General features: G+C 43.3%; 1 pseudogene; it reads right to left on the bottom strand.

Moving 5' to 3' along the window:
- Positions 1–521: 521 nt before the first annotated feature.
- LOC147987105 (protein EXECUTER 2, chloroplastic pseudogene) lies at positions 522–20,347 on the bottom strand (annotated as a pseudogene).
- Between the last annotated feature and the right edge of the window lie 5,806 nt (positions 20,348–26,153).

The raw sequence follows: 26,153 nt of genomic DNA, 5'->3' as shown, positions 1-26,153 counted from the left end.
ACTGAACCGAACTGAATTCAGTTTGATTATGTAAAAGGATTGCTACCGATTTACATATACGTGCAGATGTCCTTCAGTTAGTGATACTTCTGAATATGCTGATACTACTACTGTACATACTTCATTCATTTCAATTGTGTACAAAAAAAATTATCTAGTGATACAGGTTGACTTGCGTAGAGTAAAATCAGTACATTTCAACAACACTCAAATTAGACTGTCATGGTGTGCAAAAGAAACCGATGAAGTGTACTTACTATAAGAGAATAATATGGCAAGAAACTCGGAATCGATGGACTTATATTCCAGTTTCTTATCAAATTAGATGGCCATGATTTCTGAAAAACTGATACTAAATCAATGGATGACTGCAGTTTATATCCAACTAGGAATTCATGGACATGTGAAAAATTAGATTGAAAAGAGTAATAAGATAGAAGTGATCTATCAACCTGCGGTCATGCAGTCATGCACGAGAAGTGATTCAATTGAAAAATTAGATTGAAAAACTGATACATAACCTAGGTAATCGGTGAGGAGGCGGCGAGCGAGCGGACCTTGAGCTCGGCCATGACACGGGAGACGGCGTCGGTGGCGGTGGCGTCGAGGAGGGAGCGCTTGAGGGCGGCGGCCTCGGCGAAGTCCTCGGCCTCCACGGCCTCCTCCAGCTGGAAGCGCAACACGGACGCGTAGCTCTCGGCCTGGTCCACCTCCGCGAAGTGCCGGCTCCAGCGGGTCCAGTCCCACGCCGACGCCGATGCCGCGGGGGAGGAGGCCGCGGTGCAGCGGCATGCCGTAGCGGAGGAGGAGCTGGCGCCGCGGCGGGCGGGCACGTGCGTGGCGGAGGGGGGCGAGGGCGGGCAGCGGCGTGAGACGGGGAGCGGCGGGCGCGCGGCCGCCGGCGTGGCGCATGCGACGGGGGGCGTGGGGGCGGACGGAGGGAGGAGAGGAGGTGGAAGGGAGGCCGGCGGCGAGTGGGGTGGGGATCTGGATCGGGCTGCGTCGTTTTTTTTTTGAGACAGACGGGGTGGGTGGTTTGGGATGGTTGGTGGGGTGGGAGGTGGTGGTGGGTGGGAGTGTGGATCGGGCCGGGGTGGACACGCTTAGTAGTAGTGTGGGGGTCTTACCTGCGCTACTACTACTTACTTAGTAGTAGCGCCGGTTTATACCCCTCGCTACTACTATGGCCTATCCCGGAGGCATTGTTGGAGACTATTTAGTAGCAGCGCGGGTTTAGACCCCTCGCTACTACTATCAACTTAGTAGTAGCGCAGTTTTTATACCCCTCGCTACTACTAATTAGCAGTAGCGCCCATTTTTAAACCGCGCTACTGATAAACTTCTGTGTATAAGGTTTTCCCTAGTAGTGTCTAGTGCTTCATTTATATCTTTTAGAGCACGGTGGTGGATTTGTTTTATAGAAACTATTGATCTCTCATGCTTCACTTATATTATTTTGAGAGTCTTAAAATAGCATGGCAATTTGCTTTAATTAATATCATCAGAAATTTGATGCTTGATAATTGTTTTGAGATATAAAGGTAGTAATATCATAGTTGTGCTAGTTGAGTAATTGCGGAATTGAAAAATACATGTGTTGGAGTTTGTGATTCCCGTAGCATGCACGTATGGTGAACCGTTATGTAACAAAGTCGGAGCATGAAGTATTTGTTGATTGTCTTCCTTTGTGTGGCGGTCGGGATCGCGCCATGGTTAACTCCTACCAACCCTTCCCCTCGAAGCATGCGTAGTAGTACTTTGCTTCGAGGGCTAATAAATTTTTACAATAAGTATATGAGTTCTTTATGACTAATGTGAGTCCATGGATTATACGCACACTTACCTTTCCGCAATTTTCTAGCCTCTTCGGTACCGCGCATTGCCCTTTCTCACCTTGAGAGTTGGTGCAAACTTCGTCGGTGCATCCAAACCCCGTGATATGATATGCTCTATCACACATAAACCTTCTTATATCTTCCTCCAAACAGCCACCATACCTACCTATCATGGCATTTCCATAGCCATTCCGAGATACATTGCCATGCAACTTTCCACCATTTCATTTATCATGACATACTCCATTATTGTCATATTGCTTTGCATGATCATGTAGTTGACATTGTATTTGTGACAAAGCCACCGTTCATAATTCTTTCATACATGTCGCTCTTGATTCATTACATATCCCGGTACACCGCCGGAGGCATTCATATAGAGTCATATTTTGTTCTAAGTATTGAGTTGTAATTCATGAGTTGTAAGTAAATAAAAGTGTGATGATCATCATTATTAGAGCATTGTCCCAAGTGAGGAAAAGATGATGGAGACATGATTCCCCCACAAGTCGGGATGAGACTCTGGACTAAATAAAAAAAGAGGTCATAAAAAAAGAGAAAAGGTCCAAATAAAAAAATGATGAGAGAAAAAAAGAGAAGGAACAATGTTACTATCTTTTTACCACACTTGTGCTTCAAAGTTGCACCGTGATCTTCATAATAGAGAGTCTCTCATTTTGTCACTTTCATATACTAGTGAGAAATTTCATTATAGAACTTGGCTTGTATATTTCAATGATGGGCTTCCTCAAATGTCCGGGGTCTTCGTGAGCAAGCAAGTTGGATGCACACCCACTTAGTTTCTTTTTGAGCTTTCATACACTTATAGCTCTAGTGCATCCGTTGCATGGCAATCCCTACTCCCCGCATTAACATCAATTGATGGGCATCTTCATAGTCCGTTAATTAGCCTCGTTGATGTAAGACTTTCTCTTTTTTTGTCTTCCCACATAACCCCTACCATTATACCTTATTCCACCATAGTGCTATATCCATGGCTTGCCCTCATGTATTGCGTAAGAGTTGAAAAGGCTGAAGCGCATTAAAAGTATGAACCAATTGCTTGGCCAAAATTGGGGTCGTACATGATATGAATATTTTGTGTGGGGAAGATGGAGCATAGCCAGACTATATGATTTTGTAGGGATAACTTGCTTTGGCTATGTTATTTTGATAAGACATAATTGCTTAGTTAGTATGCTTGAAATATTATTGTTTTTATGTCAACATTAAACTTTTATCTTGAATCATATCAAATCTGAACATTCATGCCACAATAAGAAGGATTGAAAGTGCGTTATATCGACTAGAGGGGGGGTGAATAGGCGATTTTTATGAAAATCTTCAAAACGTGAGAGTTATGAAGACAAATAATGAAGATTATGCCTATTACTGTGCAGCGGAAGTTAGATTACACTAGGCCAGCCATGGTCATGTATTCAATAGAGTGAAAGCGCAATGACAAACAGCTTCAGTGTAATAAGGATCAGGTAGGAAGAAGTTATGAAGCCAAACAGATCATACATTCATGTTATGAAGACAAAAGATAAAGCAAGCATGCAATGGCTTCACAATGAATAACTGTAAGTAAAAGGAAGTGAAGATGAAACCAGTGACACGTTGAAGACAATGATTTGTTGGACCAGTTCCAGTTGCTGTGACAACTGTACGTCTGGTTGGAGCGGCTAGGTATTTAAACCAAAGGACACACAGTCCCGGACACCCAGTCAAGGACACTTAGTCCAAGACACCCAGTCCTCACCGTTTTCTCCTTGAGCTAAGGTCACACAGACCTCGCGCAATCACTCGGGTAAGTCTTCAAGGTAGACTCCCAAACCTTCACAGACTTCGTTCACTGGCAATCCACAATTTCTCTTGGATGCTCAGAACGCGACGCCTAACCGTCTGGAGGATGCACAGTCCTCAAGTGTAATAAGTCTTCAGATCACACAGACAAGAAGACTTAAGTGATGCCCAATTTACTCTGGCTCTGGGTGGTTAGGGCTTTTCTCCTCACTAGGAATTTTTCTTTCAAAGGCTTCGAGGTGGGTTGCTCTCAAACGACAAAAGCCGTGCACTGAAATCTGAGCAGCCAACCGTTTATGGTTGTGGGGGGTGGACTATTTATAGCCACTTGGCAACCCGACCTGATCTGTCCGAAATGACCCTGGGTCACTAAGGAACTGACACGTGTACCAACGGTCGAATTTTGAACTCACACGACAACTTTACTTGGGCTACAAGTAAAGCTGACTTGTCTGACTCTGGACAAGATTTTCTCTCAAAGTCTTCGCTTGAAGACATAGGATTTGAATTAGGCATCACTTCAGTCATTCTGACTGGTTCTCTTGGACCCCACTTAACAGTACGGTGATTCCTATGACACAACATAAATGAAATAAAACTACGAAGGTTCTAAGTCTTCGAGTTCCATAAGCTTCATAGGGAGTCTTCTCATGTCATTGTCTTCAATATGAATATCTTCATAAACCACCATTGTCTTCAATGTCTTCGTACATTTTTAGGGGTCATCTCTGGTAATAAAACCGAATCAATGAGGGACTTCTACCTGTGTTTTCCTGCAATTCTCACAAACACGTTAGTCCCTCAACTAGGTTTGTCGTCAATACTCCAAAACCAACTAGGGGTGGCACTAGATGCACTTACAATCTCCCCCTTTTTGGTGATTGATGACAAACTAGTTGAAGTTTTCAACGGGGAACATAATTTGTGAGATAGTAAAGGAATTTGTCTTCATAAGTTGCAAGGGCTCCCCCTGAAGATGTGCATATAAGTAATTTGCCTTTTGAATGCAAATGCACATGGCAGGTTGTACTTGTGGAGATCCACTTCAACTTATGATGACAATCCACTATGCATGTGAAAGTATATGAAGATAATGACATGCATAATGGAAAATGGACGTCTGCAGTAAGAGATGAGTGCGGAATTTATCGTCGCACATGCGGAATTTATCTTCGCATAGCGGAGTGACAAACAGGTAGCAGACGGCCATCAAGGCTAAGTGTTACAACTCAAAGAGGCAAATGTAGCAAAAACGGGAGTTGTAAGCACGAAGCAAAATGTAGCAAAATATAAAGGCACCCGCCCAAAGTGACCCGCTTGAAGACTATAAACATCATGCTTCTCCCCCTTTTGTCAGTGATGACCAAAAAGGTTTGAAGACATAGAGTTTTCTACGCGTTCCCAGGCGCAGCAGGATCGGTGGAGTGGTTTGGTGGCGGTGCAGATGAGCTTGGTGCAGATTCGACGTGTGTTGAAGCAGGTGGAGATGATGTCGCGTCGTCGTCTTCTTCAATAATCCGGGCAGACACGGTGGCAGCAGAAGAAGAGAATTCTGACTCTTCAAGTGATGGTGTGCTTCGCATCACAGCTCTTCTTGGAGGCGTGGAGTCAAATTGGAATCTCTCTCTGAAGCCATCCTCTTGCAGTTCAGCTTCATTGCTCATCATGGTGAGGCCTTTCCAAGTGCGGCGACAGGTCTCGTGTGCGACAAACGCATTCTTGGTTGCCAGATTTCTGATGCGATTGACGTCTTGCATGATGCTTCTCATCTGCCGTTTGAGCCAGTCGTGATACCTATCTTACTTTTGGTGAAGAGCCACAAGAAGCTCTCGGTCATTGAGTGCTCGAGCGCGCTTCTTGGGTCTCTTGGCAGCTGTGCTGTCAGTGGCTTCAGTTGATGCAGGGGCACGTGTGGTGCCAGCCATTGGATACACTCGGGAGAGAGCTTCAACACCTTCAATATTTTGAGTGAAGCTCTGGTGTTCTGCATTTTGAAGACTTAATGGTTGCTTGCCAGGCTCTGGATATATTGCTTCAGCAAATGTGTCCACATCTGGCAAAAATATCCTATGGTTGCGGGCTGAGGGTTGATAGGAGATTGCAGAGTGAAGCTTGATCAGCCTCATAACCCAAGGAGCATAGAACTTTAATCCAAACAGTTCTGAGGCAGATGCTGCAAAGTGACGGATGAAGAGATCCCGTGCATTGAAGCATTTGCCATGAAGAATGCAGAAGATGAGAGTCTTCATTGCACCATCAATTGTTGCATATCGAGAGTGTCCCTTTACAGGCCATAGAGTCCGCCTTATGATGTGATATATTGTTCTGGGCAGGTACTCTACGTCTTCAACGAAGAACCTAGTTGGATAGGGTGCATTAGGAGGCAGTGGCTTCATTATTGAGAGCATCTGACTCATATCTGGCTCAGGACGCTGAAATATGCTCTCAATTGCTTCAGCATGGAGTTGGCACCCTTCTTCAAAGAATTCGCCAGGAGTGGGAAGGCCGGTAAGCTCAATTAGGTCGAAAGCATTGGCTTCATGATGGATATTGCCTGTCATCCACTCCAGAATCCATGTCTTCGGATCTCTGTTATAGCCTTTGATATGCAAAGTGGCATAGAACTGGAGCAGAAGCTCTTCGTTCCAGTGCTCTTCATCAGTGATAAATGGCAGCAAACCCACTTGTTTGAAGCAATCCAGTGCTTCTTCCAGACCAGGCAGACCAACAACAGCTTCAACCTCAAGGCGCTTGTGAGGCAAGATGCGGCCTTGGTTGTATAGGATGCATGAATAGTAGCTGCGCTGTTGATGGCTCCAGAACCTATCTGATACAATCCGTTCCCTTGAATAAGGGTTCTTGGAGCGGTCGAAAAACGTGTTATCTGCCCTGAAGCCGTTGATGTTGAAGGAACCAGGAGCTGATGCAGGACCTGGGAACCTTGGCAGTCGTGGGATCGGCTTCTGGACCTGGGGTCTGTACGCAATATGATAGTTGAATTGTGGTCCGACAGCAGACTCAGGCACAGAATGTTCAGGAGCAGTAGCTTCATTGTCTTCTGAAGCTATTGTTGGGTTGGGCTCCACATTTGCTTCGGCGTTGTTTGTGGCAGCCTCAACATTTGCAGACTCAGGCACGTTCTCCTGGAGAACTGCTTCTTGTTGGTGTGGGGGAGTTGGAGCTTGTGGTATCTCTGCATGCTCTTCGGCTGATGCAGCCGGAATGTCGTCAGTAGCCTGAGCCCTTGGCCCTTTGCGAAGCCTACGGAATGTAGGCGCTGGTGGAGTTGTAGTGGGTTGGGGCTCATCTTCCTCCTGTGGGCGATCTGCCCACGATGCATCTTGTGTGATTGGCGTCAACGGACGACCAATACTGATCAGTTCGCTTGTCTCAAGCTGCGGAAGGGCTGCATCACCTTGCACATTGTCTTGGAGACCAATGTCTTCAGCAGCGTTGGGTTCGTCTGCTAGAATGTCTTCAGCGTTGGGTTCATGCACAGTCAACTGACGATCTGCGTCAGGATAGCGGACGGAGAGGGGTTCAACTGTCAAGGGCTCTGTGGGAGCAGCCCGAGATTTCTTGGTCTTGCGCTTCTTGATGCTGGGTTCAGAAGGAGAGGCTTCAGAATGTTTTCTCTTCTTAGCTTCAGCCTCTGCAGTCCATGTCTTCTTGTGCTGTGAGGCGGTTGATCGACTCTTTGGCTTCGAGCCAGTCGTTGCAGCGGGGAAGACAATCGGAGCAGTTTCTGACCTTGGCGCTTCAGGTTCAGGCACAGCATCCTTCTTTTTCTTCTTCGCGGCCATCTTGGGGTCAATGCCGGGACGCCCAAGTGCCTTGCGCTTCTCTGCCTCATTGTAGGCCTGCACGCAGTGATCAGCCAAAGTCTTCATGCGCTCTCGCGAGCCTTGAGCTTCAGCACGCGTCTTCAGAAAGTTCTCTTTCAGCTCGTGCAACATGATCTTGAAGTTTTTCACTTCTTGCATGCTGAGCTTGGCCACGTGCTTCTTGAACTGAGCCTTTTCATAATCAATTTTCTGCTTCAGTTCTACAATTCGCTGGGCTATTGCAAGTTCTGAAGCAATTGCACCTTGAAAGGCAACGCTGAGGCCTATTGGTAGCTGCAGATCATCGAAGCTTATGTCTGGTGTGTCAAACCATTCATCAATGAAGCTGTGGATGACGGCGACATCAAACAGAGGCAGATTGTTGAAGATTTCAGCCTCCTCCTTGCTCTTGATGAGCTGCTCAAGTGCGTCATCTCCAAGATCCTCATCGCTTGATAGATCAATGTTTTCACAGCGCAGAACGGCAGCAGCTGTGAGCTCTTTGCCTGTGTGTGGCTGAGGCTTCTTGGCTTCTTGGGGCTTGGACACTCGTGATAAGCCTTCTGACTACATACTGGCTTCAGGAGGTGCAGTTGCTAAAGGCTTCACTCTTGCGATCTTGGGAGAAGCGGCTGGCTTTGAAGCTTTTGGCTTCTTCTGTTTCGGCTTCGGCGCAGCAGGGGCGTCATCTGACTCAGTATCTGATGGAGAGTCATTCACAGCAGTCCCTTGGACTAGGATGCGAGTGATGAGGCCTGTAAGATTGGCATACAGCCCGATGATATTGGGATCGGCGTCGCGTGTGCCATCTGCCCTTGGTGAGGAGGGACCAGGGTTGAAGTCAAGCCCAAATTTCTTCTTATTTATCTTCGCTGATTGTTGTGCAAACTGAAAGTTACGCTTGAAGAGATTATCATCGCGGCACCAGAGAAGTGATGACGGATGTGCTTCAGCTGGCTGTGGTCCTCTCACCATGCATGGATAGAAGCCTTGAGCAATGGCTTCGACTCTGGACCTGGGTACGAGATTTTTGTATAGTACGTCTCCCCACGGTCTCTTGATGGCGCACTTCTCCGCATATTCCTGAGTGACAAAGCGGTAGTGGAATCATTGCTCTGCCCAATATCTTCGAATCCATTGGATTCGTGTCTTGCGCTGACTATAGCTTTCTTCAGGATCAGTTTTGTACATCTCTGCCAATTCATCAGGCAGATCTTTGGACGTTTCACCACGTCGCTGTCTGCCTCCCTTCCTTGCTGCTGTTTCTGAAGCCATGAATTAACTTGGAAGGCTTCAAGATGTTCAAAGGCTTCAAAGGCTTCCTTTTGCAAGAACTGGCTTCAGGAGAGTTGATGTGATGCTGCAAGTACTCTGCAAATGAATGCAGACTATGAGAACCAAAGGATTCTCCCACGGACATGTACCTGTGACAGCATTAAGGTGCGAGGGAAGGGGAAGAGGTCATATGCATTCTCAGAAGATTTTGAAGATAAATCAGTTTTGAAGACATAGACCTCATTGTGCGAAGACATTCACTCACAGATAAGAAGTTGGTTTCAGATTTGTACGAACCCACAGATCAGTACAAGTGAGGAATCTAACTACCTTATGAAGCACAAGTGAATATACTAGGCATGTCATGAGATGTAGCGAGATAACTAACTGATGTGAAGAGAAACTCCTTATGGCAGAAAGTGACTGAACTATGGGATCAAAAGAGGCTGTAAAAAGAGGTTTTATTTACCACACTTGGAACTGCTAGACGAAGTGAGAGTTGAGGTCGAGCAGTTCGATCCTCCGTGCCCTAACTTGGCGACGGAAGACACCTACGGCGACGGCGGAGAGAGCGATGTCCGCTGTCGGCGTGAAAACGGCGTCGGAGAGGTTGCGGCAGTGAAGCGCTTCGTCGCCGGCGTCGTCGAGTGCTAGCGGTGGCGCTAGGGTTCGTGCGAGGGTGGAAGAAGGAGATAATGACCGCAGTGAATCGTGTATTTATAGGGATAGAGGCGGCACTGCGCTATTACGCAGGTACCCCTGGCGGTTCGCATTTGAGGCACGCGTGGCCAGTTAGAGGAAGATTGGGATTTGTTCCACGTCCCACGCACGCCTAAATTGTCGGGCGGTCGTTCCTGCTTCTCCGGATATTATGTGGAGGACTGAGCATTAAAAACGGACTTTTATGGTTGTCACTATGTCTTCAGCTGACAAGGACACAGTGAAGACATTTGACAGTTTCAACAGAATACATATGACTTGGAGAGATAGAGTTTGAGATAGAAAGCATAGAGAGGTTAGGGTCCGATCACATTCACTTAGTTCAAAAGATTTAACCCAGAAGACATAGCTATAAGTGAATGCTGTAGAGGACAGAACATCAGTACATATATATCCATTTAATCAACGCAGTGAAGATAATTATGAAGACATATTGAGAATGAAGCCAAACCAAATGTGAAGACATTGAGAGGTAACGCCATGAGAGAAACACTTCAAAACAGAACGTTTGGTGGTGGCGTTACCCACCGTATAGGAAGTATTAGACCCAGACACGGCGCACAATTATCGTGGCGCTCCGAAGTCAAATTCCACATTAATGTATTCACACTTAGAATGTATGTCTTCATTGTTTGAAGATATACGCTACTTCGTGTGTTGCTCATCTAAGTCATCAATATGCTTAAGTGTTAGGATGTGTGCCTGATCACAGGACATTTGAGGATTCCAAGATATTTAGCTCACACCGTAACTTGCAAAATCTCTTCTCATCCAAGGGCTTGGTGAAGATATCTGCCAATTGCTCTTCAGTGTTGACGTGTATGATATCAATGTCTTTCTTCACAACATGATCTCTGAGAAAGTGATGACGAATTTTAATGTGCTTTGTCTTCGAGTGCTGAACTGGGTTGTTGGCAATCTTGATGGCGCTTTCGTTGTCGCAGTAAAGTGGCACTTGCTTCAGATGAATGCCATAATCCTTGAGTGTTTGCTTCATGGCACAGAAGCTGAGCGCAGCAAGATCCAGCAGCAATGTATTCAGATTCAACAGTGGAGAGTGATACACAGTTCTGCTTCTTTGAAGACCAACATACAAGTGATCGTCCCAGAAAGTGACATGTGCCTGATGTAGACTTGCGATCAACCTTGTCACCAGCATAATCAGCATCCGAAAATCCAACCAAATCAAACTCTGAACCCTTTGGATACCATAATCCTAGAGTTGGGGTGTGAGCCAAATATCGAAGAATTCGCTTCACAGCTAAGTGATGCGACTCCTTTGGTGTCGCTTGAAATCGAGCACACATGCAAACACTAAGCATGATATCTGGCCTAGATGCACATAAATAAAGCAAAGACCCAATCATGGAGCGGTATACCTTTTGATCGAACTCTTTACCATTGTCGTCGGGACCCAGATGATGCTTGGTTGGCATTGGTGTTGTGAAGCCTTTGCAGTCTTGCATACCGAACTTCTTCAGGCACTCTTTAAGATATTTCTCTTGAGATATGAAGATGCCGTTGCGTTGTTGCCGTATTTGAAGACCGAGGAAGAACTTCAGGTCCCCCATCATGGACATCTGATATTGCTCTTGCATCATATATCCAAACTCTTCATTATACTTCTGATTGGTGCAGCCGAAGATAATGTCATCCACATATATTTGGCACACAAACAGTTCACCATCATATTTCTTCGTGAAAAGAGTGGGATCCAGGGAACCAGGTATGAAGCCTTTGCTTTTCAGAAAGTACTTGAGTCTATCATACCAGGCCCTAGGGGCTTGTTTGAGGCCATACAGTGCCTTGTTGAGCTTGTATACCATATCAGGATGTTTTGGATTTTCAAAGCCAGGTGGTTGTGCAACATACACTTCTTCTTCAATCTTGCCATTGAGAAAGGCACTTTTCACATCCATCTGATAGAGAAGTATGTTATGATGATTTGCATAGGCCAGCAGTATGCGTATGGCTTCAAGCCTAGCCACAGGAGCAAATGTTTCATCGAAGTCAATGCCCTCCACTTGAGTATATCCTTGAGCAACGAGACGAGCTTTGTTTCTGACAACTTGACCATGCTCATCTTGCTTGTTGCGGTATATCCATTTGGTGCCTATTATGTTGTGCTTCCGTGGATCAGGACGCTTAACCAGTTCCCATACATTATTCAGCTCAAACTGTTGAAGCTCTTCTTGCATAGCTTGAATCCATTCAGCTTCCATGAAGGCTTCTTCAACTTTCTTGGGTTCTGATATTGAGACGAATGCGAAATGCCCACAGAAGTTTGTTAGCTGAGTTGCCCTTGCACGAGTGAGTGGACCAGGTGCATTGATGCTGTCAAGTATTTTGTCAATTTGTACTTCATTTGCAACACGAGGATGTATAGGGCGAAGACTTTGCTCTTGTTGATCTGTGTTGTCATTTGGAGGTATATCTTCAGGCTGAGCATTGTCTTCATGTGGATCAGTTGCTGAGATGATAAGTTCTTCTTCAGGATGAGCTTCAGAAGGTACAATTTCTCCAGTTCCCATAAGCTTGATTGATTCATTTGCTGGAACTTCATCTAGCACATTTGGCAATTGCTCTCTTTGTGATCCATTGGTTTCATCAAATCGCACATCCACTGTTTCAACCACTTTGTAGTGGAAGAGATTGAAGACTCTGTAGGAGTGCGAATCCTTTCCATATCCAAGCATGAAGCCTTCATGTGCTTTTGGTGCAAACTTTGAGGTGTGGTGTGGGTCCTTGATCCAGCATTTTGCGCCAAATACTCTGAAGTAACTGACATTTGGCTTCTTGCCAGTTAGGAGATCATAAGATGTCTTGTTCAAAAGCTTGTGAAGATAAACACGATTGATTGTATGGCATGCAGTATCAATGGCTTCAGTCCAGAATTTTCTTGGAGTCTTGTATTCATCTAGCATTGTTCTGGCCATCTCAATGAGTGTTCTGTTCTTGCGTTCGACGACGCCATTCTGCCGTGGTTTGTATGGAGCTGAGAATTCATGTGTGATCCCCAAGGTGTCCAGATATGTATCAAGGCCAGTGTTCTTGAATCCAGTGCCATTGTCACTTCTGATGTGCTTTATCTTGGCGCCAAAATTGTTCATAGCTCGATTTGCGAAGCGTCTGAAGACATCCTGCACTTCAGTCTTGTAAAGGATTATGTGCACCCAAGTATATCTAGAATAATCATCAACAATTACGAAGCCATAGAGGCAAGCAGAAGTAGCAAAAGTTGAGTAGTGAGTGGGACCGAAAAGATCCATGTGAAGCAGTTCGAAAGCTTGAGTAGTGGTCATGATTGTCTTCGAAGGATGTTTTGCCCTTGTCATCTTTCCTGCTTCACAGGCACCGCATAAGTGATCTTTCTTGAACTTGACGCCCTCGATGCCTATGACGTGCTTTTTCTTCGCAAGGGTGTGGAGGTTCCTCATGCCAGCATGCCCAAGCCTTCGATGCCAAAGCCAGCATTCTGAAGCTTTTGCAAGAAGACATACTGCAAGTTGTGGTCCTGCTGAGAAATGTACCACATACAAATCACCTTTCCTATACCCTTCAAACACTAGAGATTTATCAGATTCCATTAGCACCAGGCAGCGATATTTGCCAAACATTACAATCATATTCAAATCGCAAAGCATTGAGACAGACATTAAGTTGAAGCCAAGGGATTCAACAAGCATGACTTTATCCATGTGTTGATCCCTTGAGATTGCAACTCTACCTAGACCCAATACCTTACTTTTACCAGTGTCAGCAAATGTAATGTGGCTCTTGTCGGATGGACGTAAAGTTGAGTCCATGAGAAGGCTTCTTTTACCAGTCATGTGATTTGTACACCCACTGTCAATAATCCATTCTGAAGACTTTGAAGTCACTGGTGTCGTACCCTACAGTGCAGTTAGGGGGATAGGCTTCACGAAGGGTATTGTGAAGCATAAACATTTGACGAACCAGTGGATTATGAAAACTTAGATCCAGATTAGGACTAATAGGGAGAGTAGCATGCGATTCAGGAACGAAGTACATAATGATGCCATTTGGGCAGTTTATCTTGCGCCCCACAAGATTTTTATGGTCCCCAGCAATATCATCAGAAGATTTTGTTTTTGTGCTGGAGATCTTTCCCTGCAAAAGAGAGTTAAGCTTTCTTAACCACCCACATCTTCAAGGGTGGCTTAGAAGCTATAAGTCTAAGTGTAGCATCTGAGAATTTTGGCTTTGAAGCCTTAGCAAACAGTCTAGCAGGGGGACAATAATACTCATAGGCATAGGCAGAATAATTTTTGGTCATATGAACATGACGGTTCGATGAACCGCTCTCATATTCATATGCCTGAGTATGGTTTCCCTGCAAAACATTTGCGTTAGTGTGACTCAGGTGAGTCCTCTATCTGTATGAAGCCTTTGGACCGAGGTTTGTCTTCTTCAAGTGAGGTGTCATGAAGATATTCACAGGAAGATTTTCCAGACATGTTTTCGGAACCCAGATCTTCTTCATAGGCGGTCCATTCCTGCAGTTAGTACCAATGTACCTGGCAAACACTTCACCATTCTGATTCTTAAACAGTTTATAGTTTGCATCAAAGGATTCATCAATGATAATAGGGTTAGCACAAGTGAAGCCAGATAAATTGGATGGATCTGCTGAAAGTTCCTTTGCAGCAACCCATGTGGTTTTGGGGTACTGCTCAGGTTTCCAGTAAGAGCCATCTGCATTAATTTTCCTCACGAACCCAACACCCTCTTTCCTAGGGTTTCGGTTCAGAATCTGCTTCTTAAGGACATCACATAGTGTCTGATGCCCTTTCAGACTTTTGTACATTCCTGTTTCAAGCAATGTCTTCAACCTAGCATTCTCATCAGCAATAGCAGTGGTATCCTCAGAAGAGGGGTTAGTTACCACGTTAACAGTTGAAGATATTGCAACAGTAGTAGCAGTGGAACATTCAGCAACAGAATTAGCATTATCACGCTCAATGCATTTAAGACATGGTGGTTCAAATCCTTCCTGAGCGGGACTGATCTGTTCGGAGCGAAGTGACTCATTTTCCTTTTGAAGATCTTCATGATCCGCTCTCAACTTCTCAAGATCTTGCTTCTTTTGAAGATAATCATAGGAGAGCTTTTCATGAGTAGTTGAGAGAGTCTCAAGACGATCTTCAAGTTCCTGATACTTAACGTGAAGATTTTTTATGTCTTCAATTAAGGATTCAGAACGAGTCATTTCGGCACCCAACAGATCATCGCTTCTGTCTAACAGTTTTTGAATATGTTCCATGGCTTTCTGTTGTTCAGTTGCAATTTTAGCAAGTGTTCTGTAGCTAGGTTTTGAATCACATTCAGAGTCATCGTCACTAGATGTTTCATAGTGAGTAGTACGTGTGTTTACCTTGGCACCGCGTGCCATGAAGCAGTAGGTAGGAGTGGAGTCGTTCTTGTCATTTGCGTCGGTGTCGGTGTTGCAGTCATTGTCTTCAGTGTTGAAGATGGACTTGGCGACGTATGCTTTAGCCAGACTCGCAATGCCAGAATCAGACTCCTCCTCAGACTCCACCTCTGCCTCCTCAGATGCGGACTCCTCCTCTGAATCCATCTCCTTGCCAACAAACGCACGTGCCTTGCCAGATGAGCTCTTCTTGTGTGATGAAGACTTTGATGAAGACTTGGAAGAAGACTTTGAGTATTTCTTCTTTTTCTTGTCGTTAGAATCATATTCTTTGCTCTTCTTCTTCCTTCTGTTCTCATTGTCCCACTGTGGACACTCAGAAATGAAGTGTCCGGTTTTCTTGCACTTGTGACATGTTTTCTTCTTGTAGTCATGAGCAGAAACTTCATCATTCCTTGAGCTTGATCGTGAAGATTTTCTAAAGCCTTTCTTCTTGGTGAATTTTTGGAACTTCTTCACTAGCATTGCAAGTTCTCTTCCAATGTCTTCAGGATCATCAGAACTGCAGTCAGATTCTTCTTCAGATGAGGAGACAGCTTTTGCCTTCAAAGCACGAGTTCGCCCATAGTTTGGACCGTAGATATCTCTTTTCTCAGAAAGCTGAAACTCATGTGTGTTGAGCCTCTCAAGTATGTCAGACGGATCGAGTGTCTTGAAATCAGGACGTTCTTGAATCATCAGGGCCAGGATGTCAAACGAACTATCAAGTGATCTCAGCAGCGTCTTGACGATTTCATGTTTGGTGATCTCAGTGGCGCCGAGGGCTTGAAGCTCATTTGTGATGTCAGTGAGCCGGTCAAATGTGTGCTGGACATTCTCATTGTCATTTCGCTTGAAGCGGTTGAAGAGGTTGCGAAGAACACTGATTCTTTGATCTCTCTGGGTTGAGATGCCTTCATTGACCTTGGAGAGCCAGTCCCAGACTAGCTTTGATGTCTTCAAGGCACTCACACGGCCATACTGTCCTTTGGTCAGATGACCACAGATGATATTCTTGGCAGTAGAATCCAGTTGAATGAACTTCTTGACATCAGCAGCAGTGACACCTTCTCCAGCCTTGGGAACGCCGTTTTCGACGACATACCATAGGTCGACGTCAATGGCTTCAAGATGCATGCGCATCTTATTCTTCCAGTAGTGATATTCAGTTCCATCGAAGACGGGGCAAGCAGCAGAGACTTTGATTATCCCTGCAGTCGACATCGCTAAAACTCCAGGTGGTTAAACCGAATCACCCAGAACAAGGGAGCACCTTGCTCTGATACCAATTGAAAGTGCGTTATATCGACTAGAGGGGGGGTGAATAGGCGATTTTTATGAAAATCTTCAAAACATGAGAGTTATAAAGACAAATAGTGAATATTATGCCTATTACTGTGCAGCGGAAGTTAGATTACACTAGGCCAGCCATGGTCATGTATTCAATAGAGTGAAAGTGCAATGACAAACAGCTTTAGTGTAATAAGGATCAGGTAGGAAGAAGTTATGAAGCCAAACAGATCATACATTCATGTTGTGAAGACAAAAGATAAAGCAAGCATGCAATGGCTTCACAATGAATAACTGTAAGTAAAAGGAAGTGAAGATGAAACCAGTGACACGTTGAAGACAATGATTTGTTGGACCAGTTCCAGTTGCTGTGACAACTGTACGTCTGGTTGGAGCGGCTAGGTATTTAAACCAAAGGACACACAGTCCCGGACACCCAGTCAAGGACACTTAGTCCAAGACACCCAGTCCTCACCGTTTTCTCCTTGAGCTAAGGTCACACAGACCTCACGCAATCACTCGGGTAAGTCTTCAAGGTAGACTCCCAAACCTTCACAGACTTCGTTCACTGGCAATCCACAATTTCTCTTGGATGCTCAGAACGCGACGCCTAACCGTCTGGAGGATGCACAGTCCTCAAGTGTAATAAGTCTTCAGATCACACAGACAAGAAGACTTAAGTGATGCCCAATTTACTCTGGCTCTGGGTGGTTAGGGCTTTTCTCCTCACTAGGAATTTTTCTTTCAAAGGCTTCGAGGTGGGTTGCTCTCAAACGACAAAAGCCGTGCACTAAAATCTGAGCAGCCAACCGTTTATGGTTGTGGGGGTGGACTATTTATAGCCACTTGGCAACCCGACCTGATCTGTCCGAAATGACCCTGGGTCACTAAGGAACTGACACGTGTACCAACGGTCGAATTTTGAACTCACACGGCAACTTTACTTGGGCTACAAGTAAAGCTGACTTGTCTGACTCTGGACAAGATTTTCTCTCAAAGTCTTCGCTTGAAGACATAGGATTTGAATTAGGCATCACTTCAGTCATTCTGACTGGTTCTCTTGGACCCCACTTAACAGTACGGTGATTCCTATGACACAACATAAATGAAATAAAACTACGAAGGTTCTAAGTCTTCGAGTTCCATAAGCTTCATAGGGAGTCTTCTCATGTCATTGTCTTCAATATGAATATCTTCATAAACCACCATTGTCTTCAATGTCTTCGTACATTTTTAGGGGTCATCTCTGGTAATAAAACCGAATCAATGAGGGACTTCTACCTGTGTTTTCCTGTAATTCTCACAAACACGTTAGTCCCTCAACTAGTTTGTCGTCAATACTCCAAAACCAACTAGGGGTGGCACTAGATGCACTTACAAGGATTATATTGAAATTATGCCAAGTAGCATTCCACATCAAAAATTCTGTTTTTATCATTTACCTACTCGAGGACGAACAAGAATTAAGCTTGGGGATGCCTGATACGTCTCCAACGTATCTATAATTTTTTATTGTTCCATGCTAAATTATATTCTGTTTTGGACATTATCGGGCTTTATTATACACCTTTATATTGTTTTTTACTAACCTATTAACCGGAGGCCCAGCCCAGAATTGCTGTTTTTTGCCTATTTCAGAGTTTCGCAGAAAAAGAATATCAAACGGAGTCCAAACGGAATGAAACCTTCGGGAACGTGATTTTCGGAACGAACGTGATCCAAAGGACTTGGACCCTACGTCAAGACTTCAACCAGGAGGCCACGAGGTAGGAGGGCGCGCCTACCCCCCCAGGCGCGCCCTCCACCCTCGTGGGCCCCCTGTTGCTCCACCGATGTACTCCTTCCTCCTATATATACCTACGTACCCCCAAACTATCAGATACGGAGCCAAAAACCTAATTCCACCACCGCAACCTTCTGTACCTGTGAGATCCCATTTTGGGGCCTGTTCCGGAGCTCCGCCGGAGGGGGTATCAATCACGGAGGGCTTCTACATCAACACCATAGCCTCTCCGATGATGTGTGAGTAGTTTACCTCAGACCTTCGGGTCCATAGTTATTAGCTAGATGGCTTCTTCTCTCTTTTTGGATCTCAATACAATGTTCTCCCCCTCTCTCGTAGAGATCTATTCGATGTAATCTTCTTGTGCGGTGTGTTTGTTGAGACCGATGAATTGTGGGTTTATGATCAAGTTTATCTATGAACAATATTTGAATCTTCTGAATTCTTTTATGTATGATTGGTTATCTTTGCAAGCCTCTTCGAATTATCAGTTTGGTTTGGCCTACTAGATTGATCTTTCTTGCAATGGGAGAAGTGCTTAGCTTTGGGTTCAATCTTGCGGTGTCCTTTCCCAGTGACAGTAGGGGCAGCAAGGCACGTATTGTATTGTTGCCATCGAGGATAACAAGATGGGGTTTATATCATATTGCATGAGTTTATCCCTCTACATCATGTCATCTTGCTTAAAGCGTTACTCTGTTCTTATGAACATAATACTCTAGATGCATGCTGGATAGCGGTCAATGTGTGGAGTAATAGTAGTAGATGCAGGCAGGAGTCGGTCTACTTGTCTCGGACGTGATGCCTATATACATGATCATACCTAGATATTCTCATAACTATGCTCAATTCTGTCAATTGCTCAACAGTAATTTGTTCACCCACCGTAAATACTTATGCTCTTGAGAGAAGCCACTAGTGAAACCTATGGCCCCCGGGTCTATTTTCCATCATATTAATCTTCCAGCACTTAGCTATTTCCGTTGCCTTTTATTTTGCTTTTATTTTACTTTGCCTCTTTATCATAAAAATACCAAAAATATTATCCTATCATATCTATCAGATCTCACTCTCGTAAGTGACCGTGAAGGGATTGGCAAACCCTTATCACGTTGGTTGCGAGGATTTATTTGTTTGTGTACGTGCGAGGGACTCGTGCGTGGCCTCCTACTGGATTGATACCTTGGTTCTCAAAAACTGAGGGAAATACTTACGCTACTTTGCTGCATCACCCTTTCCTCTTCAAGGGAAAACCAACGCAGTGCTCAAGAGGTAGCAGTGCACCTTTCAGATGAGGAGGACTCTTTTAGATGGAAGCTCACGAGTAGTGGCTTGTTCACGGTCAAGTCCATGTACTTAGATCTCATAAACTCTGGCCCAATCCCACGATCGCTTCATATTTGGCGAGTTAAAATGCCCTTACGAATTAAGATATTTATGTGGTTTGTTATCAAACAAGTGATCCTAACAAAAGATAACTTATTGAGGCAGAGATGGGTAGGTAGCTCGAGGTGTTGTTTTTGTGATCATGATGAAACAATACAACACCTATTTCTTGATTGCCCTCTTGCGAAGTTAGTTTGGCGGTCGGTGCATGTAGCATTTAATATTTCACCTCCTAATAAAATAGAAGCGTTGTTTGGAACATGGCTTGATGGGTTGAATACTCATATCGTGTGTAATATTCGGATCGGAATATGCGCACTTATTTGGGCTATATGGAACTGTAGGAATGATATGATTTTTAACAGAAAACCTATGATTAATTTCTTGCACGTCATATTCCGGGCTACGGCATGGATCCATACGTGCTCATTACTCACTCCTACGGCCTCCAGGGAGCAGTTGGCTACTGGGTGCAACCGATTTAAGATGGCAGCACGGGTTTTTTTAACCGGTTTGGATGGCGATCACTGCATAGAATAGGTCCTTAGTGGATCCTCGTCCAGCCGGATGCGGCTTTGAGACTTGTACTCTTTATTTTTTTCCTTTGCTCCTTTTGTGAGCAGTACTTTGCAGATCAGACTTTGTTACTGTCGGCTTTTTAATAAAGTGGCCGCATGCATCTTTCCGATGCAGAGGCCGGGGATGACCTCCTTTTCCAAAAAAAATCAAATCCTAGACTTGAATGGCGAAACCAAAATTCAGTGAGCTATTCTTGGGAAATAACTGCAGTAAACATAGTTTCTTCAGAACATCTGAAATGGTCTATGATTACTCAGATTTCTGAGTGAGCAAAGTTAAGATACGAATTAACTGACCCGAGGTCGAAGTTGAGGTAGCATGCTCGTACCAATAGCTGATTGACTTGATGTGCATTTGCTGGCTGGCAGTTCTCTGAATTTTTACCATTTCGATTGCAAATCAAGTCTGCAATGCACATTTCGTCAGGACCTTTTGATGAGAACAACTATGGATTCAATCTTCGAAGCGGGACTCAATTTTGAGCTTAACATCGGATCAAATTCTCTTGTTTACTATCGGTATGTTTATATGTTTTGGAAATTAACTAAAAAGGTATCTTAATATCGGGTCAGAAGGCAGAAGCCAAACTAAAAAACAGCATAAAGATAATCAATGACTTTGTGAAACAGTTGATCCATCAAAAGAGAAAGAAAATGAAGAATGGAAGTGATCACACACGGGTTACGATGCTCCATCAATATGATAGTTTCTTAACAGCATGAGTACATTTTAATGCAAAATATATATATTCTAATGACTGATATTTTTCGGTATTTTTTTAGCATAAAGTTGAACTGAGTACTGGAATAGGATCTCTTGGTCTACAAGCATTTCAAATTTTCATATATGTTCAATTCTATCTTTTATGGTGCATACAAAACCCAAGGATGACATACTATCAAGATGCATACTTTAGAGCGAGAAGCATCCGATGTTACTATGTCTATTCGTACTAGCAAGATTTATTCTTTGTTGACAAATAAAATAGTAGCATCAACAGGATTAGAAAGGTAACATGTGTCATTTGAGGAGCATAGACATAGCAAAAAAGGCAACCACGTGGAATAGGGAAAATCATTGACATGAAAAAAATAGCATTCTAATTTCTAATGGACACCTTCACCGATCCATAACATTACCAACAGGCACTCCAACCAATAGATGAGTTGTCAAACAAGATTTGGGTTAACCATCCAAATCACACTTTTGTCTCGGTTTGAATCGGGTTACCCACCTAATTTCCAACAGGAAGTGCGTAGATAGGTGGTTAGTGAATGGCGACAGTGACTAGCACATCACCCAATGTTCAAGGTGTTGGCTCGAAGCTCCTTTAGCTTTGGAGATGAAAATTTAATGTTTGACCTTTGGTTGAACTCATCAGCATCGACACACGTGCAATGATCTCTTGAAGGATGTCTAGTACTAGCAACAATCCAAGTATAAGTACTAAGTTTTCAGTTAATGTATACATCATTGTTCGCTAATAGTATACTTTTATCGGTTATATGTCATAGTGTTTGTGATAGAATTATGAAGATTCGGCACCAATACTTGACTTTTACCTCGAAAATAAAATGGTGAACAAGGGTGCACATGTGCCCGGATAGAAAAATAATTTCAAAAAAGTTAAACATTTCTGAAACTTTTTTGCAACCAACATAGTGTAGCTACATGTGTCTCAAGTTTCACGAGGAAATGACTTTCGTCATATTCTGGGCAAATAAAAAATCAATAAAATATAGAAGTTACTATTCACATTTTTTATACCTGCAATTTTGCTTTCCACAAGAATTCTATGAAGTCATTTAGTCGCGAAACTTTACACATGAGTATAACAATGGACCATGTTTGCGATAAAAAGATCAGAAATCTTTGTTTTTTAAAAACATTTTTAGCTATATCGGGTGTGAGTAGCCCATGTCCTAAAAATCCACACAGCATTTAACTTCCCTATAAAATCAAATATTACTTGGAACTATTTGCGCACTGCAGCTCGGCATTGACGGAGACTACAGTGTACTTGACCACCAATGTTCTCAAACATCTCGGTACAGAAGAACGTGCATGCCCAGTTCGGCGTTAACAGGTTTGACGATGAGCCACTAGATGGCGGCAACAGAGGTAGGATGCCTTCCTTCTTGCCCATCTCGTACAGAGCTATTGCCGAGAGCACCTTCGCATCTGACGTCGTGCGCCAGAGCTGGTCATAGGGGACCATACACAGCTTGATCGGCTCGCCATGGTCCCGCTGGCCCGTTTCCTTCCCTTGGCGAGCCTGATAGTCTCCTCGTCCACGTGCCCCCTATAAAGGAACAGGCCAATCTCTTCGTCACAACCACCATGGTAAAAAGAGGAAGCTGGTTAGTCGAGGTATTGCACGACCAGGAGCAAGTGTATGTTCTTAGAACAGGTGTCAAAATTGCATCAGCATGGATCAAGAGAACTTTTCCATTCCGGGTATATGATGCCAACTGAACATCCCATTTATAGAAGTTTTGCTATGCAGTACTCTTCGCTATGTTTCCAAGCAGCATATATAGCAGGATTATTACAAATCTACAAAGTTATTGCAAACTGAATTCATTCGGCTGTCTTCTGCTTTTTGTGTTGCATGTGATTCTCAACAAAAACATATGGGTATAATGAGACAAAGAACCCAAACTATGTATATCAATCAGGTCTGCCCAGTGCACGTAAGACAATCTGAGTCAAGTTATGTCATTCTTTTCTGTAACAGAAGTTATGCCTTAATTGAGCATTGAAGGGAATGCAGGCCACTTACCGGTGATGGTAGAATTCTGCACCCAGTAGCAGGGTCCAGCAAAGCAGTAAGATCAACCATGCCCTCTAAATTTAACTTTATACCAGTTTCTTCTTCGACCTAGCAACAATCCAAGTATAATTAGCGAACACTGACGTATACATTAAATGAAAACTTAGTACTTCAGAAATTAAGTCAAATTCCTGGCAGTGGCAGCAAGATTGGTATATGTCTTGTGAACCAAATCGAGCTAAAACAGGGCTAGTGTGACTGACTAGCTGCAATAGCATGCAAAATTCAGTGGATACAAACTGTATATTTGGGGAAAGAAGATACTAACCTCTCGGACTGCGGTGCCAACAAAGTCGCCATTTTCATCATCTAGCATTCCAATAGGAATTCTAGCCTAAAATTTCTGGAAGGGTCAATAATCAATAGAATTTGTGTTCATCAAATAAGCAACCTTTCTATTCGCAAATAAAGCAACCTTTCGCTGCAAATCACAGTTACATATATACCTGTTCAGTAAAACAACATAAGTTTGCCCTTTGGACTCCAAAAGAATCAACACAGCAACAGCAGGCCCTCTTGCAAAGACAATCCCTGGAATCTAAATATATTATAGATCAATAAGATGAACGAAAATCCACAATATGTACTTTAAAAGGTAAGACAGAGTACCGATGACTATTTAGGAACTACTGGAACAATCACAATATGACAAGGACGAACTGAAATTAAATCGAACGAAATAAAGTCTGATGAAAGGAAAAGCGATGTGCACCTGAACTGCAAATGTGAACTACTTTGACAACATACTTTATCTCAGATATAAGAAAACATAACCCATTACGTTGTCTTCCTTGTCCAACATCAACTCTTTAGCATGTCATATTTTAATGAGTGCTCCCCATCATAAAGGATGTCAATAATAGTATATTTATATGTGAACCCCTCTTTCCTTATTACTTCCTATTAATTGCAACGATGACCAGAACTATGTCTGCCAACTCCCAACAACTTTTAATCATCATACTCTTTCTATGTGAAGTCATTACTCTCAATAAGATCAATATGAACTTTTGTTTCTTTTTATTCTTTTTCTCTTTTCTTTCATCAACTCAAGATCATAGCAAGAAAATCAAGCCTTTGACTCAGCACTAATCTTTATTATATAGCTCACGGACTCGATTACATAGAGAGATCATAAAGCAAAACTCAAAACTAGATCATGCCATTAACTTCATTCTACTAGATCAAGATACTACTAAAAGGATCGAACTAAGAAAAACGGTAAAGATAGGAGTGCGATGGTGATACGATACCGGGGCACCTCCCCCAAGCTTGGCAGTTGCCAAGGGGAGTGCCCATACCCATGTGATTATTTCTCCTTCTTTGTTGGTGCAGAGGATGGTGGTGAAGTAGTGGTGGGCTTGCCCTTCTCTTTCTCCAACTTGCGTCGGAGGGTTAAATTATCAATCCTCAACTCATCATTCTCTATCTCAAGCTTTATTATCCTTTTGCATAATGCCTCTTTGCTTTCTTGCTTGAAACGAGGGGGAACTGGTTCATCTTCATCTTCCTCATTGGGGTACCATATATATGGATAGGTATCCTTGAATATGTTTTTATCTAAAGGCCGGTAAGAAACTGGGAAATCCTCCTCTGAATCTTGAGACGACATGTTGATCTAATCTGCAGCAGCACAGCTCGAAACAAAAACAGAGGATATTTGCGTGATACGGGAGTCAAAACCTTCGGAAGAATATATAATGAATTTTTACCGACCAAAATACGTATCGTGCAAGAAAACGGAGTCCGAAAGGCACACAAGGTGCTCACGAGGTAGGGGGGCGCGCCCTCCACCCTCGTGGGCCCTTCGTGTCCTTCCCGGACTGCTACTTATTTTTCTATTTTTCTAAATATTCCAAAACGGAGAAATATTGCCTTAAAATTGTTTTGGAGTCGGTTTACTTACCGTACCACATACCTATTCCTTTTTGGAGTCTAAAACATTCTGGAAAGTGTCTCTTATGTATTCCTCCGGGGTTACGGTTTCAATAATATTGGTTTCAACATTTATGGGATTACCTGAGATATAATGTTTGATTCGTTGACCGTTCACCACCTTCGGATTTGTGCCTTCGAAGTTGTTGATTTTTATGGCACCGGAACGATAGACCTCCTCAATAACGTAGGGGCCTTCCCATTTAGAGAGAAGTTTTCCTGCAAAAAAAATCTTAAACGAGAGTTGTATAGCAATACATAATCACCTACATTAAACTCACGCTTTTGTATCCTTTTGTCATGCCATCTTTTAAATTTTTCCTTAAACAGCCTGGCATTTTCATAAGCTTGGGTTCTCCATTCATCATGTGAGCTAATATCAAATAACCTCTTTTCACCGGCAAGTTTGAAATCATAGTTGAGCTCTTTAATAGCCCAATATGCCTTATGTTCTAGTTCGAGAGGTAAGTGACATGCTTTTGCATAAACCATTTTATATGGAGACATACCCATTGGATTTTTATATGCAGCTCTATAGGCCCATAATGCATCATCAAGTTTCTTGGACCAATTCTTTCTAGACCTATTGACAGTCTTGTGCAAAATTAACTTGAGCTCTCTATTACTCAATTCTACTTGACCACTAGACTGCGGGTGATAAGGAGATGCAATTCTATGATTAACATCATATTTAGCAAGCATTTTACGGAAAGCACCATGAATAAAATGTGAACCACCATCAGTCATTAAATATCTAGGGACTCCAAACCTTGGAAAAATAACTTCCTTAAGCATTTAAATAGAAGTGTTATGATCAACACTACTAGTTGAAATAGCTTCTACCCACTTAGTAACGTAATCAACAGCAACTAGAATATGTGTATAACCATTAGAGGCAGGAAAAGGCCCCATATAATCAAAGCCCCAAACATCAAATGGTTCAATAACAAGTGAATAATTCATAGGCATTTCTTGACGTCTACTAATATTACCAGTTCTTTGACATTCATCACAAGATAAGACAAACTTACGGGCATCCTTGAAGAGAGTAGGACAATAAAAACCGGATTGCAATACCTTATGTGCAGTTCTGTCTCCCGCATGGTGTCCTTCATAAGCTTCGGAATGACACTTGCGTAGAATCTGTTCCTTTGATGTCCTTGGGACATGGCATCTTTTCAATAGCATCAACCTTGGCTTTATCAACTTCAATACCTCTTTCAGAAACTTTATGCCCCAAGACAATACCTTCATTGACCATAAAGTGGCACTTTTCCCAATTCAAGACAAGATTAGTTTCTTCACATCTCTGCAAAACTTGATCAAGATTGCTCAAGCAATCATCAAAAGAGGATCCATAGACGGAAAAGTCGTCCATGAAAACCTCACAAATCTTTTCACAAAAGTCAGAGAATATAGCCATCATGCATCTTTGAAATGTAGCAGGTGCATTACA

The sequence above is a fragment of the Triticum urartu genome, chromosome 2A (genome assembly GCF_056163025.1).
Source record: "Triticum urartu cultivar PI428250 chromosome 2A, HENAU_Tu73, whole genome shotgun sequence".
In the NCBI taxonomy this organism is placed as follows: domain Eukaryota; kingdom Viridiplantae; phylum Streptophyta; class Magnoliopsida; order Poales; family Poaceae; genus Triticum; species Triticum urartu.
Note: the sequence above shows the minus strand (reverse complement) of the source record. Positions and strands in the feature narration are given on the sequence as shown.